The sequence below is a fragment of the Orbicella faveolata genome, unplaced genomic scaffold (assembly GCF_042242905.1).
Source record: "Orbicella faveolata isolate gen_17 unplaced genomic scaffold, um_ofav_v1 contig_27, whole genome shotgun sequence".
Classification (NCBI taxonomy): domain Eukaryota; kingdom Metazoa; phylum Cnidaria; class Anthozoa; order Scleractinia; family Merulinidae; genus Orbicella; species Orbicella faveolata.
In genome coordinates this window covers 1,107,242-1,113,241 of record NW_028301555.1, presented here as the reverse complement: position 1 = coordinate 1,113,241, position 6,000 = coordinate 1,107,242, and the positions used below count along the sequence as shown (strand labels likewise).

Sequence of the window (6,000 nt, the reverse complement as noted above, 5' to 3'; positions counted from 1 at the left end):
CCCCATCATTTTGTAGATGATCTCCGGTACACGATAGCTCAGCCAATCAGATTGCAGCATTTACATAAATGTAAGTAAAATTGCACTATAAATTGTTTATAGTTTGAGTTAAAACAGGGAACGCGGGATATTTTGGAAACCCAGTAGTCGTCCTGACGACGCCTATAATATTTATGCAATCTGTGGCTTAATATCGTGTTGTGATATTTTGACTACATACGTAATTAGCAAAGTCGTACACTGCTAAATAGAAGGTCGTTATGAGGTTACAATATTACTTGCTGGAATATTATTAACTGTAAAAACACACGGAAGAGGATTATACTGAGAGATGGAAGGATGACGTGCGTTAGGGATGGAGTTGTAATTGGTCGATAACTTTAGTCCTCAACGCTATTGGTTACTATGACACATTGATATCAATTAGATATAATAAGGATAATATATCAACAGCTATATATAGCTGTCATTTTCAACGTCAGTAGTTTATTTGTCGAAAGCAGCGAGAACAAGAAGAAAAAGAACAAGACGAATTATACATCTTATCTGCCAGGTTAGGAAATCGTAGTTTTCTTTTTGAAATGTCTTTGTTAGTAAGAGAAAAGGGACATACCTAACCATTCACAGTGCACGCAATGCTGCGCATATTGTTCATGTAGTTTTCAAGAAGTCTCTTTTTGGTGCGCTGGTTCGTAAGGCTTCTTTGTTTCTTTTTCTTTAAGGGGATCAGGTCTATTTTTGAGATCAGTACTCAGTTTACAGCCAGTGAAGTCAAAATGAAGGTAGGTACATTTAAACCATTTTGAAATCCACCTGTACTTTAACATTTAGTAACCGGAAAAAAGAGCGAAATTGTCTTTAAGGGAAACCTACGAATCTTTTTTTTATAGTCAGTTAAACAAAATTATAACTTAAAAACTCAGTCTTCCTTGTAATGCTCACTTTGGAGGGTGGTTGGTTGCATCTTTGACATCGTTGGTTACATCTTTAATGTGACTGCGTGATGCAGTTAGTGAGTTCATATGCGCTAACTTAACAGTTCTAGTCAAAGGCTCACATTTCACTTTTGCTCACCATAGAGTCTCCAGTAGCTCAGTGGTTAGAGCGTCCGGCTAGATCACGGAGGCTTGTGGGTGCAAATCTCATCTGGAACTCGGAATTTTTTCTGAGTCGATGTGATTTCTTCGTTGAGTATTCCTTATGATACTCACTTTGGAGGGTGGTTGGTTGCATCTTTGATATGCTTTAATGTGACTGCTCGATGCAATTAGTGAGTTCATATGCGCCAAGGAATCCTTAATAGGGAAAAGAGTATATAAGTCGATCGAGCGGCATGTACTAAGAAACAATTCTCAAATTCTGCTAACTCATTTGCCTGAGCTAGACTTAAGTGCACTGTACTGTGTTGAGCAGTCTTGCCTGCATCTATTGCTGCGCGATCGCTGGGAACCAAGTCAACCTTCCTAAGTTCACCAGTATACACACTAATTTACAGCTTTATGGCCATGTCTGCTTACGTCTTCACAGCCAAGACTCCTTCTTCGATACCAAGTTCTATTTACATCTTGTATCTTAAATCTTGACTGCTGATTGTTTGGCGTTGCTGTTCCTGGTTTTGAGTACACTGCTTGAAGTTAGCCTCTTTCTGTCAGGGTCCGACAAGGGTTTACTGCCATGAACACAAACACAAAAAGGACTTTCTGTGCGAGAAGAGGTTGAGGCGAAACCTTCTCGTCTTAAAACCCTCCCTCCATATTCCCTGTCTGATTTTTGAGAGAACAGTAGTCTGGAAGCAAGCTAATCGTTAACAGTTTTTTTGTACTAAATGCGCACCACTTTTTTCAGTATTTCTTTTGCTGATTGATGGGTATGACTATTGATAGACACTGTTGACAGAGGGGGAAGGGTAGGAGAGTTCATCTCGATCCCATACAGGCCTTATACCTAAGGTAATCCTCAAAAGTTATTTTGAGACATGTACCCAGTTCCTCCGCGGATAATATTCCACGCGCGTTGATTGGATGTTTTTGGGAGGATGACAATGTGCGTAAAGCCACTTGGCCTTTCAACAAAAGTTAAATACACGTCATGGGGTCGGCTTTTTCCAAACCCTCCTAAGGCTGTATTTCACTAGCGACGGAGTCGTAGTCGCAGTCGTAATCAGAAGCCTAAAGTGATTCGATCTAGTGAGAATCAAACCGACATAGTCAGAAGCAGAACATCGATTCCGCTTATAACTCCGTCGCTTACGATCTACTGAAAACTGCATTGTCGGAGTCGCAAGCAGAAGCGGAAGAATAAACAAATCACGATGTTCGATTCCGGGCCTGGCGATTGGTTGGTTTTTCTGACTCTGCTTCGAACTCCGAGTTAATGGATCATAAATTACGGAGTCGTAAACGGAATCGGAAGAAATGGAAACGTACTGATTCTTCCGACTCCGATTCCGTCGAGCTTATGACTCCCCTTACGACTCGATTTTCGATTTTCACTAGGTCGTAAGCGCTCTTACGACTCCGACTACGACTCCGTAGCTAGTGAAACCAGCCTTTAGGATTTACAAACCAGAGGAAGTCTCAAAATAACTTAAGAGGGATTACCTTGAGAGTAAGTCCTATATTGAGGTTTTTTTCTGACCCTTGATGCTCTCTTGTCACTATACATACAAAGAAAATATTGTTCGCAAACTATATTTAGAGTACTGCCAATCTACATCTGATCCTTCCCATCGTTGATGAGGAACAACTAACTCCTTTTCTCCTTTTAGCCTTTGGTTATTGTGGGTGTCCTGGTAATGGTCGCCTTTCTGATTATGGTCACCGAGACAGATTGCAAAGCTGCAAATGAATACAAATACGTGGAAGGAGCCAAGCCTGTGTATATGAAGAAGCTCCTACGCGCCTCGCGTTCCTTACAGGAAGATGATGAGGTCGATGATGTTGATGAGGTTGATGACGATGGCCCAGACACGGATGCCCCAGACACGGGACGTCAATTCTGTTGCTGTCCGGATTGTCTCGATTCGTGCAGCTGTTGCTGTGCATAAGATTACTGAAAGCCAACCACTGTGATGTAAAGTAACAGAAGGAAAATAAAATGAGTATCATAATATCAGGGTTTACTTGAAATTCATTGCTAACGTTCAGATATCTAGAACAGTTAAAGTTTTGTTCAAAATCTTGGGAAAAAAACCCCTTTAATTTCCATTTTGGAGATTACCTTGATAATCTCTTGATTGGAGTAAACTGTAATTTATAATCTCTACAAAAACGTCGGGTCTCTGAAATCATTTGCAACACGACAAATTAACGATACCAGGTAGTATATCTCAGTGATCAATTCTCAGAGATGTCAGTTGAGTCTTGCAGATTTTTCTTCGTCCACATGTAACAGTTCCCAAGTAGATTTGAAGACAAATATGATAAAAATGTTCCACTGTACGCTTGCCAGTGATATTAGCATCTCATCCAAACTGTCATGAAGATCCTTGAAATGGTTTACTACCTGATTTCAAAATAATCTCTCTTTTTCGTTTCCTAGGTTTTAATTCTGGCAATATCGGCCGAGGTCTTGACGCACAGAAAAGACCGAGGACAGATATTTCCCCTGTGCGGTTCCGAGCAAGCTTGGTTAACAAGACGTACAAAACGTAAGAGATTTCCCTCAAACTGAGCTCGATAGCGAAATAAATGCTCCTTTTCTCTTAAACGAGCACGGTGCCCCCCACATTTTTATTTCATAATTTTAATGAGAACAAAATCCTCAATAACTGAGAAAAAAATTAGCAGAGATCTATGGCTACTTTTTTGGCAAATGAAATAAATACTACAGAGGGAGACATAACGGGCCCAACAGCGCATGTCTAAATTATGTTTCCTTTAAAGGATAAAAAAATGCAGGGTATTTGAAGACATTTTTTCTGGGAAGTAGATGAATAAACAATCAAAGGAAGTCAAACTCTGCGTGACATAACACGCTGCATTGAAAAATAATCGAGCTTATTTGTTGCGCACGGAGATTACCAAAAGTCACCTAAATAACTGTATTTGCCATGACTGTGGCGTGAAAACAAGCACGGTGACCCCCTCTTTTTACTACCTTTTTAATATCTCTCTGCCCTGTAACAACAACATACCAAGTTTCATCGGAAATCTATGGCGGGTTCTTTTACTAGGGAATCACCTTAAAAAAAATTGCCAACAAGGGCGGAATTTTGATTGGGAGTCGGAATATTTTATGTAAAAGCAAGTTCTGTCAGAAACGTAAGCCATAAAACGGGCGTGTTTAAAACACGAAATGGCGAAATAGCGAAAAGACGAAACGGCGAAATGGCGAAATGGTGCTAAAGATAAGAGCCAAAGTTATAAGATATAACCACTTCAATAAAAGTTGCAATTATTGTTGCCCGATTTATTCTGTTTCGGGACGGAGCATTAAATTTTTGAGTTCAGGAGGAGAGGGGTGGGAGTGTGGTCACTTTCTTCCGAGGAAGAATTGTTTTTTTCTGCATTGGTACTTGTAATTGTTTTGTTTACAAATTTTGCCTTGTATCTATTTGATATAAACATCCAACAAACATCACTCCGTTTCTGTGCAAAGTGCCCAAAGTACATGTTTGCCAAATATCGTGTATAAAGGTCATCGCAAAGTGGGTTCGGTTTTGATAATCCATTCCATGTGATTGCTGGAACTCAAAGCATAACGTCATAGCGGCTGCTCGATGGTAAGTATGAGATAAACAAATCGTTTTCTTCAGATGTCAAAACTATTTGCGACTAAAGACAGGAATTGCACCAGACAAAAATGTACTCCGGTTAGCCTAAATACCACTTTGGTCAGCCTGAACAGCACTCCGGTTAGCCTGAGTAGCGTTTCGGTTAGCTTAAGTTTGCGCTGACTTGGGAATGGTCAGCTCTTTAATGGGGTGCAATTCCTGTATTTAGCTGCATGTTCAAAACTAAACGCCGCCATTTTGATCAAGAACGTTCTAGGCGTCTCAAACCGCACCCTGTTAACAGAGAGAGACTGGAATCCAAATTACCCAAAGGTCCGTGACGGCTAATTTGTAATTGTAGATGTTTCTTTTATTTGTCTGGATTAATCTACAGAATAAATTCGGAAACAGCTGAAGATTTCAGTGGAGCGATAATATCTTACAACTTTGGTTCTTAACTTCAGTACCATTTCGCCTTTTCGCCATTTCGTCATTTCGTCATTTCGCCATTTCGTGTTTTAAACACGCCCCCATAAAACTACTAGAAAATCTTCAAGAGCGATCGTGTAGGAACATTCGGGACAGTGCCCGCTCCAATTCTTAGAGTACTTAGAGAATATTTCCATGGATCTTTCTATTTTCTGCTGCTGTTTCGTGGTGCCAAATAGATTACACCTGTGAAATGAAAACCATGTAGGTCTTTAGTACCATAACATAACCAAGCAATTAACAGTTATTGATCGAGGTTGAGCAAAATATCGTGATTTGTCAGTGGCAAGCAGATCGAGTATTTACCGAGGGCTGAGGCAAATAATTGATCTGCGAGACACGAAATTTGGCAATAACCGAGTTCAATAATTGTTTTATCATTCAATCATTAAGTTTGATTTCGTATTTAAATCACTCTCTGACATTCCCTCTGACATTTTCTCTGACAGCTCGAGGAAGCGATCTTCTTTTTTGTGCACAAGGACGTGGTTGCAATTACGTACGACAACGGTAATTCAGCGACTTGAGGTTATGCACACAAAATTATAGCTTCAATTTCCCACCAATAACTTTGGATGGGACAAGGCAGATTCGAACTGACTGGTGGAGTCTTTTCCCATCTAGAAGGCGCCCCGTGGATTGGATCGAATGATATCAAAAAGACCAGGTCACAACATTTATGGCAATTCTGTTTAGTTTCGTTGAATATGAGATTTGAATTGGTAGAGAAGCACTCTGGCTAAACAACAGACACATAACAAACAAGGATGATTTCCGAACATTAAAAATGACCGCAG

General features: G+C 40.1%; 1 long non-coding RNA gene across 1 annotated transcript; it reads left to right on the top strand.

The window, feature by feature from the left end:
* The first annotated feature begins 483 nt into the window (after window positions 1-483).
* LOC149107072 (uncharacterized) lies at window positions 484-3,111 on the top strand. The gene is made up of 3 exons (XR_016209557.1): window positions 484-553; window positions 723-782; window positions 2,768-3,111. It is a non-coding gene; the product is annotated as an uncharacterized LOC149107072 (long non-coding RNA).
* Window positions 3,112-6,000: the final 2,889 nt, after the last annotated feature.